The sequence below is a fragment of the Hippocampus bargibanti genome, linkage group LG06 (genome assembly GCF_051943395.1).
Source record: "Hippocampus bargibanti isolate YZ-2025 linkage group LG06, ASM5194339v1, whole genome shotgun sequence".
NCBI lineage: Eukaryota > Metazoa > Chordata > Actinopteri > Syngnathiformes > Syngnathidae > Hippocampus > Hippocampus bargibanti.
In genome coordinates, this window is record NC_142739.1 from 10,827,926 (window position 1) to 10,846,736 (window position 18,811).

The 18,811-nt window shown below is 45.5% G+C and overlaps 1 protein-coding gene across 3 annotated transcripts in view; it reads left to right on the forward strand.

Moving 5' to 3' along the window:
* The window catches only part of paqr7b (progestin and adipoQ receptor family member VII, b), a 47,559-nt gene that overhangs the window by 17,471 nt on the left and 11,277 nt on the right, over nucleotides 1-18,811 (forward strand). For 2 of the 3 annotated variants that reach the window (XM_088997852.1, XM_088997851.1), the window contains exons 2-3: nucleotides 4,160-4,204; nucleotides 4,319-4,369. The gene's annotated coding sequence lies outside the window, so the exon portion shown is untranslated. The remainder of the gene's footprint in view (nucleotides 1-4,159; nucleotides 4,205-4,318; nucleotides 4,370-18,811) is intronic. The other variant, XM_088997853.1, reaches the window with a different exon arrangement.

The window sequence follows — 18,811 nt, forward strand, 5'->3', positions numbered from 1 at the left end:
GGCAAACCCCAAAAACCGCTGAAGCTGTTTGCGCGTCTTCGGGATCGGCCATTCCACCACCGCTTTAGTCTTAGTAGGGTCGGCCCTGAGCTGCCCCCGCTCCACGACAAACCCTAGGAAGGACAGAGAGCGGACATGGAACTCGCACTTCTCTGCCTTCACGTAGAGCCGGTTTTGCAGGAGCCGCGCCAGGACCCGTCGGACGTGTTGCCGGTGCTCCTCTGCAGAACGAGAGAAAATAAGAATGTCATCCAGATAAACGAAAACAAAAACATTGAGGAAGTCCCTGAGCACATCGTTGATCAGATTTTGGAATACGGCGGGAGCGTTCGTGAGTCCGAACGGCATCACCAGATATTCAAAATGTCCTAATGGTGTTTTAAATGCAGTTTTCCATTCGTCCCCCTCCCGGATGCGGACCAAGTGGTACGCACTGCGGAGGTCTAATTTAGAAAAAATGGTTGCGGACTGAAGGGGCGTGAAGGCTGAGTCCATGAGGGGGAGGGGGTATTTGTTACGGATGGTGATGTCGTTCAGACTCCGATAATCGACACATGGACGCAGGGTTCCGTCCTTCTTGTCAATAAAGAAGAACCCTGCGCCCAGCGGAGACCGAGACGGCCGAATGAGTCCCGCCGCGAGGGAGGAGTCTATGTAAGTGCTCAGGGCTTCCCGTTCCGGTTGTGAGATGTGGAAAAGTCTGGAGTCCGGTAATGGAGCCCCTGGCTGCAAGTCAATAGCACAGTCATACGGTCGGTGGGGCGGCAGGGATTGGGCGTTGTCCTTGCTGAACACCTCCCGCAGGTCGTGGTAGCAGTGTGGCACGCCCTTGAGGCAGATGGCCTCCGGCGGTCCACCGCGGGAGGCGTCTCGCCCTGCCGTAGCCGACCGTAGGCAGTTGGCGTAGCAGTAGGGGCTCCAGCCCTGAATGGTGGGACCCTCCCAGGAGATTGACGGGTCGTGGGTATTGCGCCAGGGGAGACCCAATACCAACGGCGCATTCCGGGAGGGCATAACTAAAAATTGGCGGTGCTCGACGTGGTTCCCCGCCACCCGGAGTTTGAGCGGGGCCGTGAGGTGGGTGACTCGGGCTAACAGTCTGCCGTCCAGGTCGACCATCTCCTTAGGGGGGTGGAGATTGATCAGCTGGCAGCCCAACGAGTCCGCCAGCTGGGGGTCAATGATGCACCCGTCGGCCCCAGAGTCCACTAGGGCCCGCACGGTTTGGGAGCTGGACGGGCCGATTAATTCGCTGTCCAGCTCCAACCGCGTAACGGGGGTAGTGGATTTGACCTCCAGAGGTCGCTGTGGTCGCCGTCTTGCCGGGGACTTGCGTGGACCTGAGGTCTTCGCCTGGGGGCCTTGGGTGCGACGAGCCCCGGGGGTGGTGTGGTCGTTCCCCCCCCCCTACGATCATGGGTTCGGGGGATTCCTCCAGGCGCCGCACACGCTCGCTGCCGGGTGTGGGAGATCTGGACCGGCTGCGTGGCTGTCTGGGCCGTCGGCCGCGCTGCTCCCTCTGTCGCTCCCGAAGGCGGTGATCCAGGCCGATGACGATGGCGACCAGGTCGTCGAAGGTGGTGCCCGCGTCGCGGGTAGCCAACTCGTCCTTGAGGTCGGTGTTCAATCCGCGACGAAACACCCCCCTCAACGCTCGGTCGCCGTAGCCGCTGCCAGCGGCCCGGATGCGGAAGTCGACGGAGTATTCCGCGGCTGAACGGGCCCCTTGGACGCAGTCCAGTAATCTCCCCTCCGCTTCGGACTCCGTCACCGGGTGATGGAAAACCCGGCGTAACTCGGCGACGAAGTCCGGATACGAGGTGCGCAGCTCCGGTCGGGATTCTCGGATGGCCAGCACCCACGTCTCGGCTTCTCCCGTGAGCAGGCTGGTGATGAAGGCTACCTTCGCCTCATCGCTAACGCAGGCGTATGGATGTTGCTCAAACACGAGCGTGCACTGCATTAAAAACTGAGCGCAACGCCCGGTCTCGCCTGCGTAGCGGGAGGGAAGGGGAAATTGAGGAGCGTGCCTACTCACGGGCGGGGAAGACTTGATCGTGAGAGCGGAAATGCGTGCCTCAGCCGCCTCGAAGCGTTGAGCCAGCATGGTGGTAATTTGGCTGATTTCCGCGATGGCTCGGGCCCGCTGGCTTGAACGCTCCGCTTGCTCGGTGAGGGCGGCGAGATATCTGTCTTCCCCGGCGGGATCCATGGTTGGTCGGAGTATTATGTCACGTCACTTGAGGCTCGAGGGCTGGGCTCGAGTGACGAAAGGAAAGCGGGGGGTGTGGATCCGAAATACACAGCGAGACAAATACTCGTATACAAAAGTCTTTACTGAGGCACGCATAAAAAAGGACAGCAGGATGAGGTGAGTGAGGGAGATCGGTGACAGCTGATCTGACGGCACGGAAGTCCAGGATGGCTTTCAGAATACTCCGACGGCGCCAGAATGGCGCGATCGGTAGATATAGTCAGAAGGCACAATCAAGGGAATGACAATCAGCTGTGGGGACCCAGGTGCGTGATGATGGGAGGGGCCGTCTCCCGGGAGCAGCGGAGGAGGTGACAGGAGGGGCGGGGCGCGCCCAGGACGGCGACGAGATGTGACAGACATAAATATGGAAAGAAAATTTGTATAGTTCTGCACATACTTGGTAATCATATTTTGTCAGGTAAGAACCTCAAACTGTCGGGTGAATTGATATTTTAATTGTTTATTGTGTTAGTTGGATAGTTGTGAATTTTGGACAACAGTAGGCTATTTTCTCACATCTATCAAGTTCTTTATGACATGAAGAAGCAAGCATATTTGAAAGAAGAGTTATTTATAGATGAGACTTTTCAAAGGCCTTCGTTTGGTTGAGACTATATTGTAGCGATTCGCTTCCGTACCACCAGAGGGCAGCCTTGTAATTTCTTGTAACCCTTAAGAGGAGCAAACATAACCAGAAAACAGTCTTCTTTCCTCCCTCCAAAAATTCGTTTGGGTAATTGTTTCTCGTCATAATTATTGATTTTGAAAAAAATAATCCATTCTTGAAATGACATGCGATGCAGCATAAGAGGTTCATCAAAATAGGAAAGATGGTACAATGATCTTTCTTGACAAACAAATAAAAATAAATAAATAAACAACACGTAGAAATGATTATTAACATTTCAGGGGCAATTAAAACATGTCTATCCTTAAAAAACACCATCAATCTACCTTATAATCATTCATTGTTCGTGTAAATACACTGATTGATCACCATACTTCACTCCTGGATCTTGTTTATGTTGACACAGTTACATTTTGACAAATAACATCAAATTGAACGAGTCTTGCATCTGCCTGCAAAATGGACAAGTGCAGCATTCAGCTGTTTTCTTGCGGGTGAGACAGGGTTTTTTAAATATTTTTTGTGCTGCATTGTTCTTTGTGTACATATGTGTGGTCTTACAAGACACATTTTATCTTAGTATTTATGTATACGGAAAAGCTTCTGAATGATATACACCATATGCATATATTTGAAGCCGTTAAATATGATTTAATGCAAGCTGGTGTAAAGCTGTTGAAAATGTCTGCTGAGGACCAAATCCATATATGGCACCCTTTGTTCCTAGGTGCCAAATCATACGCTATGTTAATTTGAACATCTCAAAACTGCATTTTCTCACGATTAGGACCCACTGTAATTTAAGGCTCAGGAGATGGGACCTTAATTTATCCCATTTGAATGTAAATAGTTGACAATATTCCACACTCAGGCAGTCCAAAGTCTAATGGCAAAGATAGTGATAATTGCCTTACAGCCTGTTTCTCCTGTCCTCTATCAATTGCTTCCACTCAACTCCATCAATTTTCTTTTGTCTGCTTCTGCAATAGCTCCACACAGACTTCCTCCCTTATTCTGATGGGCAAAGCTGTTATTCCTCTTGTGTTTTGCTTCCTATTTACGTTGCACAATATCTTTTCCACAAAAAATAAAATATATAGGTCTGGTTTCCTATCTAGCCCTACTTGAAGTGACCTTCACGCCAAATTTGTTATATACCCCAAACCAAAATTCTTGCTATACTGTATTGTATCATATTTTCTTACCGTCTAATTTTACTAAAACAGTACCTACTTTTTCAACTTTGTTCTTCTTCTACTTGCTTCACCAACCAGCACTCCCGCCCGCCCCTCGAGTGGAGATACTGAAGGAAGGTGGAGGTGAGGAGGGTACACCCAGACCCTATCGCAATGAGTCTCTTTTGACAAAACCAGGAGCCTCTGAAGGATAATGAATTCCCTCTTCATGACCTTTAATGTCTTCTCTGAGAACAGGGTGAGATTCCCAACATTCCCAGGTAACCACAAAGAGAGAAACTTTCAGAGGTATGCCCTTTGTGTTATTTTTATTTATTTATTATGAGAGAAAGAGAGAGACCCGTTACTGAGAAGTAACAAATACCAGAATATAATCAGCTTTTTATCTTAAATTACATGGCACAAGGTCAGATTCATAGCCACAGGGTGAAACTGTATGGAGTATGGATGGCTATAATAAAAAAAAGACTCCACAGGTGTCAGACTCAAGATTGGAAGAATGGAATTATCCAAAGTGTCTGAGCGGATGACAAATTAATGTATTTTCCGGTGTACAAGGCGCACCCATAAGCCTTGATTTTCTTCAAAAGATGACCCTACGCCTTATATGCAGGTGCACCTGATATGTGACGTAATATTGAGCCACAACAGGTCGCAACTACTCTCAGCAGCCATCGACTACATTTTCCTACATTTCTGGAGAAGAAGTGCCACACCTATTTTAGCACCTTATAATGTGGTGTACAATATATTTGGAAAACTTTTATGTATCGTATTTATATATTCTATTTGGAAAAGTTTTTTTTATTCATTGGGAGTGCGCCGTATACACTGGAAAATACAGTATCCCAAATGTCTGAGCGGATGACAAATTAAAAACAAAGGTGAACCAAAGCATCTTGCTTAAACCTTTACAGACTGATTCATTCATGAATCATGAAAAGAGGGCACAACATTTGTCCAAATTATGTGCAACTCCCCTCTTTCAAGTTGTGCAACACAAAACGTAATTTTTAGGCTCCAATTCCAAAATCCATTTCTTGTGAATAAACTTCCTCTTTGATATGAGTTCTCTCAACAGACATGGCCCAGTATTCATTTTTTAAAAGTTTCTATACACTGCCATAGCCCGTTTCTCTTCTATGATACAAACTGTTTAATTCCTCAAGCGGATGCTCCTCTGCTTTTAGATTCAATAGTTTTGACTTCATATTCATAATTCAAACACCTCAACACATTCTGGTCCAATCGATCAAGAAACTCATTGCCAAATAAAACAATGATGTGGTAAATCAGCAGACATGGTGATGCACCTTTGACAAGTCCATATAAACATCTTTAAAGACAGGTGTACAGATGCTGTTTCCGTTTGCTTTCTATTAATCTATCTCATGGTCTGCTCGGTGGCAGAAAACAGACTGCTCGCCTTTGGCATGAAGGTCTGCTGACAAAGTGTTGGTTTTCCTCCGTGGCTGCAGCTCTCTGGGCTAAATATTTATGTAGGGGACTGGCATTTGCTGATAAGGAATTTGGCTCCATTTATGATAATGCAGTGGAATTCAGACAGAATATTTAATCAAACAGTAGACATTGCCCCCCTATCTGGAAATGAAACGTTAAAAAAAAGATAAAGACCTCAGCCAAAATCTTTTCACGCAGGCAAGAGAGCAATCACAAAAGTTTACTCACCGTTGAGCAGTTGGTATAATAATTACCGGTACATAGAGCATGGTGATCCCGCAAGAGAGGTTTTCAAAGAGATATTGGATACAAGAGAATATGTTTCACTGTAGTTTTGCGCAAAAAAAATATTTTCATTTTTTAATTTACCATCTTAGGTGTATGCTTCCAACTGAACACTCTACGTTAAAGGGGTGCCTAAATCTTTTGGATCGTAAATCTACTTTCTCATAAACCAACGTCTTGCAATTGACCGGTAACATGTACGCGTTAGCGTGTACATGTTATCGCACGCACGCATGCGCACACACACACGTGCGCGCGCCCACACACCCGCCCAAACACACACACACACCCACACACACACACACACACACACACACACACACACACACACACACACACACACACACACACACACACACACACACACACACACACACACACACACACACACACACACAAACACACACACACATGCCATGTTGAGCAACAACCTTTAAAAACAACCGAACAAAGAATAAAGTAACACATTTGTTTAAATCACTGCCTACCTGAGTAGATACATGACACGGAGGAAAGCGTGTTAATAAGCTCACGTGTGTAATATGAGCAAATCGTATTTGCATGTTCGACTAGTGATGCCTGGCTGTAGACCAAAGGAGCATGCGCGCTGCTGCAAGCGAGTGATGAGAGCCTACAAAAGCCACATATGTCAATTGCCTTCTCCCTCCTACCAACACAGCAGTCCTAATAAAGAACCTCATCACTATCCAGAAGTTGTATCATTTACCGAAGCCGCTTACACAAAGTAACACAACATGTACTGTTTTCAAATGCATCTCAAGAATCCCATTCTTTGACAGTGTCCTCTGTGAACTGTACATGAGAAATATTCTAAATAAAATAACAATCAACGCAACTCGTAACAAATCTGATCGCAAGCCACAATTGCAGACAGCTGTAAAATAACAAAATAACAACTTCCGGTGATGCAATCAACCACTACCAGAAGTCAAAGATGACTTGCTTTATTTTATTTTATTTTTTAAATCCGTTTTGTAAAAGTGACACAGACATTGTTATTAGGCATGAACAAAAATATCTTATTTATACACAGAGACAAATCTTTCTTTCGAAAACTCGCATTGGGCTTGGGATCAGTCTGACAGCTTCCGGTTGATCGATGCGACGTGGTGTCTTTTTTTCCATTTTATGATGAGAATTTTTTTATTTGCATTTTTAGCATGAAAAAAAATGACAAAACTGGCATTGTTTTATACATGCAGTTACATTCAAAATGAGAGCACATAGGCAATTACAGGTGTGTATTTAGATCAGGGGTACTCACACTTTTTCAGCATGGGAGCTACAGTGAGACCTCAACTTACAAACACCTTATCTTACAAACTTTTCATCTTAAGAACCTCAAATTTATGAAAATTAAACCTTATAATAAGCACTATTTTCATAATACACACCCACCACGGCTGGCGGAGTGATCTTCGGCGGAAGCACACGACCGAACAGCGCTCCAGCCGGCGCTACTTTGCACACCGCCTCTCATTGAATGCACACGTCGATCACCTACTTGGACCTTTTTGCTGATAATTTTACTATGATGGGACCGAAAAAAAAACCCACCACAGGCTCGTGTTCAGCCCAAAAGACACAAAATAAAATCACCGTCGCCGAGAAGAAGGAGATACAGTAAAGTCTCGTCACATCGATATTCAAGGGAGTCCGAAAAAATATCGATATAACCGGGACTATCGATATATCCGACCCTGTTTACATGTAATTTTCTCTGTGCGTGCATAGAAATAGTATCGATATAACCGGGACTATCGATATATCCGTTATCGATATAACGAGACTTTACTGTAATTGAAAAATACGAACAAGGTGTGCATTTGTGTGATTTAGTGGCTGAGCACGGCTATGCTAAGTCAACCATTGCTCCCATTCTCCGGAACAGAAAAGCCATCAAAGGTGCGTCTGTTGCAAAAGGTGTTTCCGTGCTCTCAAAGCAACGGTCTCGGGCAATCGAAGAAGTTGAAAAAAAACTTTATTTTACAGCACAGTTTATTTCTTTAATTACAGTCCTCGTGTAATGTGCCTCTCTTTGTGACTTTATGATACAATGCAGTGTATTTCTTTCATTACAATACAATAGCACATTTATTATACATAGAATAAGGTATGTTGTGTGTAGTTTTAAGGCTTATTTAGTTTAAAACTATATTTTATGGAAACCCGGGAACGGATTATTCCCATTTTAATGGTTTCCTAGGGGAATTTTTATTTTGAGATACACACTTTTCACCTTACACACTCTGTCTGGGAACCAATTAAGTTCGTAAGTTGAGGTCTCACTGTACTTTTGAAATGACCAAGTCAAAATGATCCATCCATTATATTTATTGAGCACTATATTGAGGATTCTTGCAACTTATGTTGATGAATAACTGCATATGTTGAACAACACAACATAATTATGGATTTTTTTTTTTGCCATTACCCGAGTTCACTCTGCTGAATGGCAGACATAAAAACGCATTTTGAAAATGTCATATTAAAAAAAAAGTCCTAATCCCATTGGACATTCCGTATGAAAGTGATACTTTTTCCTTACTTGGTCCATTGCCCCCACTCATTTTTATACCGTATCTTACGTTTAAGAGGAAAAAACGAGTGACAAATTAGGATGTAACTAACGACTAGCTTGTTAACTTTGGCAACGCTCGGGGGTGTTGTCTGAGCACGTAGTGTACCTTATAATCACATGTCATCTGATTGGTTGTCTGGTGTATCAATCAAGTGGCGGAATGGCTGATAGGCTTATTTCAAACAACTCAACTTTATTTGTATAGTGTCAGTGTCAGATCGACTGGTAGCTCGCGATCGACGAGATAGATAAGAGGTCCCTAATCACTGTTACCGGCCGGCCGTGAACAAAGCCTCCCTCAGCCCATTTAGGCTATTAGACTCCACACACACACACACACACACACACACACACACACACACACACACACACACACACACACACACACACACACACACACACACACACACACACACACACACACGATCCCCCATTTTTGGGATCAAAATATTGTCCAAATTAGTGTCTGGTGCCTGTATGAACAATATTTATATAATGTTATTGTCATTCAACGGACTGCTGATTTTTTTTTTTAAGTGGATGGCATATTTTTATGGAAATAAATGCAAATTTGCCTGACTTCTGGCATTTCGGTTTTATTCAAAATCATTCAACCTTGTCAGGTTGGGTGTTGACATTATGATAACATCCTTAAATCCCTTCCCTGATAGGATTCTTTGCACAGATTATCGGTTCTTACCAGCCTTTACTCAAGAATCCAATCCAAAGTCCGGCACATGAGCCTCCACTATCAGTCCAGTGTTTCACGAAGAGGCTGTTGAGGGTGTGAGCCTTCAAATCTTGGCACCTCAAGTCCTCTTGAGACAGATGGCTGAGGGAGTTAAGGGAACGGCTGAGAGTATCTGATCAGACGTGACTGTGAGTTAAAGTGTTTGTGATTGACACATTTGGGAAGGATTCATTTCACTGTTCATAAAAGCAGTCGTGACCAGATTTCCATCCTTTCGCCTTGAGAAACGGTACCATCACAAAATGCTGCACAGATGGAAATAAAGCAGATGAAAATCACAAACCAGTGATCCAGTGAGACTCTCTGAGTTTGAAATACACATTCAGTATAAAATTCGATGTTGATGGAGCCGGGTTTACATCTTTAGCCATTCCCTTTCTCCCCCTTTTTCATCTCCTCTGGACAACTGAGGAAAGGCCATCAATCTTATTTAGGAATTATCTCTGACACGCTTTGATAATCTCTGTAGTCTTTATTTTTCCCTAAATAAAAACTTGCATTTACATCATCTTGCAACTGTATAAATGGTTAGATTTTAAATACGCTTACTATGTTTCTGAGGGTAACGTCTCACTAATTTGAGAAACTAAACTGTGACGAGGGAAAGTTCAAGTGCAACAGAGCAACAGTAAAACTCAGCAGTGTGACAGCAGTATATAACTCAGAATCAGAATCAGAATCATCTTTATTGCCAAGTATGTAGAACACACAAGGAATTTGTTTCCGGTAGAACACGCTGCACTAGTATCGTTGTCAAAAAAACTGCTAAGTGGCACTATACAGTTCCATTTTGGCTACTGTTGAAAGAGTTCAAAGAGTTAATGGCTTGGGGGAAGAAGCTGTTTAAATGTCTGCTGGATTTGGTGCGCATGGATCGGTAGCGCCTGCCTGAGGGGAGTAGCTGGAAAAGGTGGTGGGCAGGGTGCGGAGGGTCCAGTAGGATTTTCCGCGCCCTAGTTTGGATTCTTGCAGTGTGCAAGTCCTCGAGAGTGGGTAGGGCGGTGCCAATGATTTTTTCCGCCGTCCTAACTGTCCGTTGAAGTCGGATTTTGTCCATTTTTGTGGCGGCCCCGAACCAAACGGTGATGGAAGAACACAGGATGGATTCGATGACAGCCGTGTAGAAATGTTGCAGCACCTCCTGTGGCAGGCCATGCTTCTTCAGCAGCCTCAGGAAGTACATTCTCTGTTGGGCCTTTTTCAGGATAGAGTTGGTGTTGACCTCCCACTTCATGTCCTGGGAGACTGTGATTCCCAGGAACTTGAAGGTCTCAACGGTTGACACCAGGCAGTTGGATAGTGTGAGGGGTAGCTGTGGTGATGGATGTTTCCTGAAGTCCACCATCATCTCAACTGTCTTGAGCGTGTTCAGCTCCAGGTTGTGACGGCTGCACCAGAGCTCCAGCTGCTCCACTTGTTGTCGGTACGCAGACTCGTCGCCGTCTTTGATGAGACCGATGACCGTGGTGTCGTCTGCGAACTTTATGAATTTGACAGCTGGGTGCGTTGAGGTGCAGTCGTTCGTGTAGAGAGAGAAGAGCAATGGAGAGAGGACGCATCCCTGCGGGGCTCCAGTGCTCGTGGTTCGTGTTGTGGATGATATATTTCCCAGTCTGACCTGTTGTGTCCGTCCTGTCAGGAAGCTGAGGGTCCACTGGCAGATCGTGGGGGGGGCACCAAGCTGGAGAAGTTTGGGGATGAGGAGTTCTGGGATGATGGTATTGAACGCAGAGCTGTAGTCCACAAACAGGATCCTTGCGTAGGTTCCTGTGTTGTCAAGGTGGTCGAGGATGTGATGCAGTCCAATGTTGACTGCATCCTCCACAGACCTGTTTGCCCGGTAGGCAAACTGAAGAGGATCTAGCAGAGGTCCGGTGATGTTCTTTAGGTGGTTCAGCACGAGGCGTGACTCCACCACCTGCCCGCCCAAGTCTGGTCGCCCCTCCGTCAGTTCGTCAGTCCATCAATCCCTCCTCCAGCTCCTGAATGTGACAAATATAAGTTGTACATAGGATCTGGCAGCTGTGTGTATCATGAGAGTTACAATGTCAACACAATTCAAACACGACCATCATTTATGTATAAAAAATCAGAGTCAGAATCAGAATCAGAATACCTTTATTCGTCCCGCAATGGGGAAATTTGCAGTCCACGGCAGCAATTGAAGAGGGATGGGGTTGGGGTGGGAGTGAAAGGATAGAAAACAAGATATTCTAAGCATAACAAAATAAAAATGTCAACTGTATACTGTGCAAATGTAGATGTGCAAAAACTGTTCTATAAACAAGACTGTACATAGTGCAGAATCAAGAAATGCATTTAGATATATTGCAACAACCCATATTTACAAGTGAGACAGAAGAGTCAGTCAAAACATTTTCAACGCAATCTCTTTCCCGTTCTTTCTCTTTCTTGTTGTATAACCCTCTCTCTCGTCCCTCATCTTTATTTTTCGAGAATGTTCTTCTGTACGGTGTACGGCACATGTGTCAAAGTCAAGGCCCGCGGGCCAAATCCGGCCCGCCACATCATTTTTTTCGGCCCGGGTGGTGATGCTGCCTGACCAGCAGACAATGCCATAGTGGATGGCTGATGCCACCACAGAGTCATAGAAAGTCTTTAGGAGTGACCCCTGAACTCCAAAAGACCTCAGTTTCCTGAGGAGGAAGAGGCGACTCTGTCCCTTTTTGATTAGGGCATCCGTGTTTGTTGTCCAGTCCAGTTTTTTGTTGAGAGTAACACCCAGGTACTTGTAGGAGGTCACCCTCTCAATGTCCGAACCCTGGATGTTCAATGGTGCAGGTGAGGATTGTTTCCTGCAGAAGTCCACCACCAGCTCCTTGGTTTTCCCGGTGTTGATCTGGAGGTGATTCTGCTGGCACCAGTCCACAAAGTCCTTTGTCAGTCCCCTGTACTCCCTATCGTCTCCCTCTGTAATGAGGCCGACAATAGCTGAGTCGTCAGAGAACTTCTGAAGGTGGCAGGTTGGGTTGTTGTAATTGAAGTCCGAGGTGTAGAGAGTGAAGAGGAATGGAGCCAGGACTGTTCCCTGCGGCGCTCCGGTGCTGCAGAGAAGCCTGCCCGACTCACAGTTCTTTACTCTCACGTACTGTGGCCTGTTTGTGAGGTAATCTGTAATCCAGGATGTGAGGTGATGGTCGACTCCGGCATGCTGCAGCTTGTCCCCCAGTAGACTTGGCTGGATGGTGTTGAAGGCACTGGAGAAATCGAAGAATGTGATCCTCACCGTGCTCCCAGCATTCTCCAGGTGCAGCAACGCCGTATGGAGGAGGTAGATGATGGCATCCTCCACACCGATGCTGGGCTGGTAGGCAAACTGTAGCGGGTCCAGCGATGAGCTTGCATGCGGTCGCAGGTGGGCGAGGACGAGTCTCTCCAGCGTCTTCATCAGGTGAGACGTCAGCGCCACCGCTCTGTAGCTGTTGAGCTCTTTGGGGTTGGCAATCTTGAGCACTGGGACCAAGCATGACGTTTTCCACAGCTGTGGAACTCTGCCCAGCTTCAGGCTCAGGTTGAACAAGTGCTGGACAATGACACACAGCTGGTCGGAGCAGGTCTTGAGGAGTCGGGAACTGATATCATCCGGACCTGCTGCCTTCCTCACCTGCATCCTCCTCAGTTGGTTCCTCACCTGCGCAGTTGTGACAGACAGGCAGGAACCAGGAGGCAGAGTGGCGGCTGAGGGTGTGGCAACGGTTGGGAGGGCAGATGTTGGTTGTGGAAAGCTGGTCGTGAGAGGGGGCAGGGAGGGTAAGGCCACAGTGAGAGTTGGTGCAGGTGCAGCTACAGGTGAAGTTGACGGTGGGCCGGGGGCGGCTGGCGTCTTGTCAAACCGATTGAAAAAGCGGTTGAGATCATCTGCCCAGTCCTTGTCTTTTTCGTTCAATGTCACTGGGCTTTTGTGGCCTGAGATGTTTTTCAGGCCCTTCCAGACACCAGCGACATTGCTGGCTTGCAGCTGCTCCTCCATTTTCATCCTGTAGGCCTTCTTCCCCTCTCTGATCTTCCTCCTCAGTTGGATCTGCAAGGCCTTCAGTTCCTCTCTGTTGCCCGACACAAAAGCCCTTTTCTTCTCCTTCAGGAGGACTTTTATGTCGGGATTAATCCATGGTTTGTTGTTGGCAAAACACCGCACAGTCCTGGTGGGTCCGGTGTTTTGTTCACAAAAGTTAATGTAGTCTGTGATGGTGTTGGTGAGTGAGTCAATGTCTTTCCCATGAATCTCAGTAAAGAGCTCCCACCTGGTTGAATCAAAACAGTCCCGCAGAGCTTCTTCAGCTTCTGTGGACCATCTTTTGATCGTGCGGGTTACAGCTGGTTGCCTCTGGACAAGGGGTTTGTACACAGGCTGGAGATAAACCATATTGTGGTCTGCTCTTCCGAGAGGGGGGAGGGGGGAGGGTTTGTATGCATCCTTGGCGTTTGAATAAAATAGGTCCAATATGTTATTGTCTCTGGTGGCACAAGTTACATACTGTGTGAATGTTGGGAGGGAGAATTTCAGGGAAATGTGATTGAAGTCCCCTGAGATGATAAACAAGGCGTTGGGGGACTGGGTTTGCAGCTTGTTTACAACAGATATGAGGGCATCGGAGGCAGCGCCGCCATTTGCCGTAGGGGGAATGTACGTCGTCACGGCTATGACGTGTGAGAATTCCCGAGGCAGGTAATGCGGCCGGAGGCTAACGGCTAGCAGCTCGATGTCGCGAGTGCAAAGTTTTTCCTTCACCGTGATGTGCCCAGGGTTGCACCATTTGTCATTCACAAATACAGCAATCCCCCCTCCTTTCTGCTTACCGCTGCCTTCATTTCTGTCCGCTCGTACGAGTTGGAAGCCCTCCAACTCTGCGTGGGCGTCCGGAGTGATTGCCGAAAGCCATGTCTCCGTGACGAGTATCAAGCTGGCTTCCCGGTACTCCCTCTGGTGCCGCGTTAGCGCCGCCAGCTCGTCCATTTTATTCGGGAGCGATCTCACATTCCCCATGATGACGGACGGGAGAACGTGTCGGTATTTCCTTGTTCTTTTGCGGCGATCTTTCCCGGCCCGACATCCTCGTTTCCTCCTCTTCAGTTCATCGGGGATGTCTGGTGCGGCGGCCGCTAGTCCGCTATTAGCCCGCCACGCTAGTAGCTGGTCTCGACTGTAAACAATGGGATTCCGCGTGCGCGTGGATTCCCCGTTCACAGGAGCGATGAAAAAGTAAAAAATAACGGCGATGAGCAAAAGAAAAGATGCACAACAGCTTCAGATGTACAACTCAGCACATGACGTGTAACATAAAATACTGTAACAATAAAATTCTACTGTATTTATAGAGTACTATATTTGCCACACTAAAAGGCGCACCATATTATAAAGCGCACCTTGAATGAATGACATTTTAAAACGTTTTTCATATACTGTACTGTATAAGGCACACCCCACGATGCATTTTTTTATGAGCTCAAACATATTCCAGTTTTATAAGATGTTATCACAATACAACAATTAATATAATTTTCAGAGATGAATAATGTTCCTTCTTTAAAACTTTTATTTTCCTTAATGGTTTTCATGGAATATTTTTGGCCTTAAAATTTCCAGAAATATTAAACATATATAATAATTTATATTAAACAGATTACAAGGCACAGGGTCATCGTTTGAAGAAAACAAATCCTTTTGGGTGCACTTTATAGTTTGTAAAACACGGTAATCTAAAACAACCATCGCTGTATACAAAGCACGGTGCATGGAGCAAATATCCATCCATCCATTTCCCGGACCGCGTATTCCTCATTAGGGTTGCGGGGGGTGCTGGAGTGTATCTCAGCTGTCTTCGGGCATGAGGCGGGGGACACCCTGAATTGGTTGCCAGCCAATCGCAGGGCACACAAAGACGTACAACAGCCACTCTCACACTCACACCTCGGGACAATTTGGAGAGGTCAATCTGCCTGCCATGCATGTTTTTGGAGTGTGGGAGTAAACCGGAGGACCCGGAGAAAACCCACGCGGGTCCGGGGAGAACATGCAAACTCCACACAGGGAGGTCGGACCGGGACGCGAACCGGCGACCTCTGCACTGTGAACCGCTCGACTACCGGGCCACCTGGAGCAAATATCATACATACAAAAATAAAAAATGAATTAATAACAAAAACAGTATAACTCAGATGAAATCTGAGTCATGCCGAGTCGAATGTCAAAGAATACAAATGAGTTTTGAAAGTAGTTTTACAGATGGGCAGCGATCGAGCTTGCTGAATGTTTAGTGGGAGGTCACTCGAAAGAGAAGCACCAAAACAACAAAAGAAAGTGAAAACAGTCATTTAAAAGCTCAAGTTAATTATTCAAACTCATACACAACCGTCACCAGAAAACAATTGCACATTCTTAATTTCATATTGGGCTAAAAGCCAAAAAAATAAACATGCATCATCAAATTAGTTTCAAAATTGGACAAGCATTGTTCAGTTGAATGGAAGGCCATTCCAGAGGGAAGGACCGGCAACAGAAAAGGCTTTTTGAGGCTCTGCTTAGTTCTTGACACCTTAAGTAGGTTCCAGTCGGCAGACCTTCAGCACCAGGCAGGTGGAGCTAAGCGGTGGCAAATCCATTTCAAGATTTGTATACACATAAGTCTCTTAAAATGAAATCTAAAGAGTCAGTGAAGCGAAGCCAAAATGTGTGGTTATGCTCTCCCTCTTGCAAGCTCCAGTTACGATGGGAGCAACTGCATTTTGGACCAGTTGGATACGTTTGAGGGAGGACTGGCTGATTCCAAAATAAAGTGCATAGAAGTACCGTATTTTCCGGTGTATAAGGTACATGGGAGTATAAGGTGCACCCCCAATGAATGGTGTATTTTCAATCTTTTTCAATATACAGTATAAGGCGCACCGGAGTATAAAGCGCACTTTCAATTAATGAGTTGAATGGTTTTCCAAATATAATATGTAAATATATAACATTTTCCAAATACCCTGTATAAGGCACACTACATTATAAGGCGCTACTGTAGAGGTTACGCAAAACCTGTCGTGGCTTAACATTAGTTCACATATATACGGTGCACCTGCGCATTAGGCGCATGGCCATCTTTTGAAGAAAATGAAGGCATTTGGATACGCCTTCTACACCGGAAAATTAAAAGTGCTGCTTTGAATGGATGGGCTCTTCCTTTGAGTATTTACCTTCTTTTTAAGAACATTATGACTATATAAAAGTAACATGTTTGTTCTTTACACAGACTCTCCAATAGTTGAAGAAAATACAAGTAAAAACCCTCAAAATTTCCGTTTTTTTTGTGTGTCTCTCAATCCCTGATTTCTGAATAGGTAGTAGAGAACATTGATACATATTAGTTTCTTAAGTTTCACTGCTGCTGTATAGGTTTTTGTTTCAGTTAGATACGACATAGCAGGAAGGTCGGGCTCTGGGTCACCATAACCCAAAATAATAAAGTATTGCTTATCACACACCGTACACCAGGGGTTTCAAAGTCATTTTTTTGCCGCGGGCCACATTGTAGTTATGGTTTCCTCGCGAAGGCCGTTATGAATTTGGGGAACCAATTAGAATGTTTAAATCCCTTCAAATATTACATATAAAGCACACAGCAAATTAATGAATAACTTGTTTTCAAATCTGAAGTCAAGAATAATGACTTTTATTGTGATTGACATCCAAAAATATGAAATTTTGGCTCAGATTTTAGCAATCATCATAGAATTTAACAAATTCGATTTGCTTTCGCGGGCCGAAAAAAATGATGATGTGGCGGGCCGGATTTGGCCCGCGGGCCTTGTCTTTGACACATGTGCCGTACACCGTACAGAAGAACATTCTCGAAAAATAAAGATGAGGGATGAGAGAGAGGGTTATGCAACAAGAAAGAGAAAGAACGGGAAAGAGATTGCGTTGAAAATGTTTTGACTGACTCTTCTGTCTCACTTGTAAATATGGGTTGTTGCAATATATCTAAATGCATTTCTTGATTCTGCACTATGTACAGTCTTGTTTATAGAACGGTTTTTGCACATCTACATTTGCACAGTATACAGTTGACATTTTTATTTTGTTATGCTTAGAATATCTTGTTTTCTATCCTTTCACTCCCACCCCAACCCCATCCCTCTTCAATTGCTGCTGTGGACTGCAAATTTCCCCATTGTGGGACGAATAAAGGTATTCTGATTCTGATTCTGATTCTGATTCTGACAAAAAGAAAACCTTAATTTGTGGTTGACAGTCGAGATATACAGGAAAGAAATTGCCTCTAATTTTCCAATTTTCAGTATTTTCATGTTGGTTAGAATAGATTGAACATTTGTGTCTATAAAACAAAACAGACCGTTTTTGTTTATGGAAAATGGCAGAGTAATACTTCCCATGGAAAGGGACACTGCAACAAAGTGGGGGGGGGGGGAGAAAAAAAGGGCACTTGTCATTCCTTCACGTCTGTGCCACATATTGAAAAGACCATCTGCTAATGCTAATGCGGCTTAATCCTGTTATCTTGTCCAGCAGCAGAATAACACCTGCCAAAAAAAGGACGTGCACCTGAGCTGCGGGGCTTCTCAATGGCAACACACTACAGCAAGATGAGTGTGGCTGATGACACTTGATTTTCTGCCCTGAACACAAGTCAAGTAGCCACACAAGTATGTGGCGGGGGAAGTGAAAGAGGGTACACATTGTTTATCAGATCAGCACGACTGGTTTGCTTGTAACTCGCTGTACTGAATTCTTTAACAGCTGCTTTAAGACAAAAGGGGCAAAACAACGTGCAAGTGTTCTGCTTGTTCATACGGCGTGCATAATTTATATTTAGTTTGTGTCTGTGCTGGTGTTTATACATCATCAGCTCTCTGTTTGGTTCCCCAGCACCTGACGCAGACCTTGTTTGGCCGGGCGACGTCTGAGACGGCATGTCATTCCATTTATTGTCTCACATCATTGTATGAGGTAGGCATTAGAGTGAAGGGTCTTGCCCAAGGACCCACACTGGATGATGTTTTTTGTGCTCATTTTCTCTGCCACAAGTGGGATTCGTCTCCCACATGCCAAACTGGGCAAGACCCTTCACGCTAATCCCTACCTCATACAATGATGTGAGACAATAAATGGAATGACATGTCGGCTCAGACGTCGCCCGGCCAAACAAGGTCTGCGTCAGGTGCTGGCGAACCAGAGCACCCTGATGAAAAATGGGCTACTGGAACAAAGCGGAGATGGACGAGATGCGATAACATGGCTCTGTTGGAATGCTACTACTCAAGCAACCCTAGTCAGAGGGGTTACATCCGGCGAATGGGGGCTGAATGGTTACTTCGAAACCCACAGTCACGGTTGACCACGAAACAACTAGTAGCTCAGTGTTCCAATATCCACAAACGGCAATTGCTATCACAACTTGAGATTGATGAGGTACAACACAAATTCCGAGGTGAAGGGCCCCAGGCTGCCACATCAGAGGAAGAGGTTCAACCAGAGATTGGGAAGCACGCCCCAATGAATGATGAGATTGAATGAAATGATGAGCGAGGCAGCAACTGACCTGAGAGATAAGATCATGGCAAGAATGAAAACTGGGCAACTCAGAAACCGATTACAACGGCTATGTGA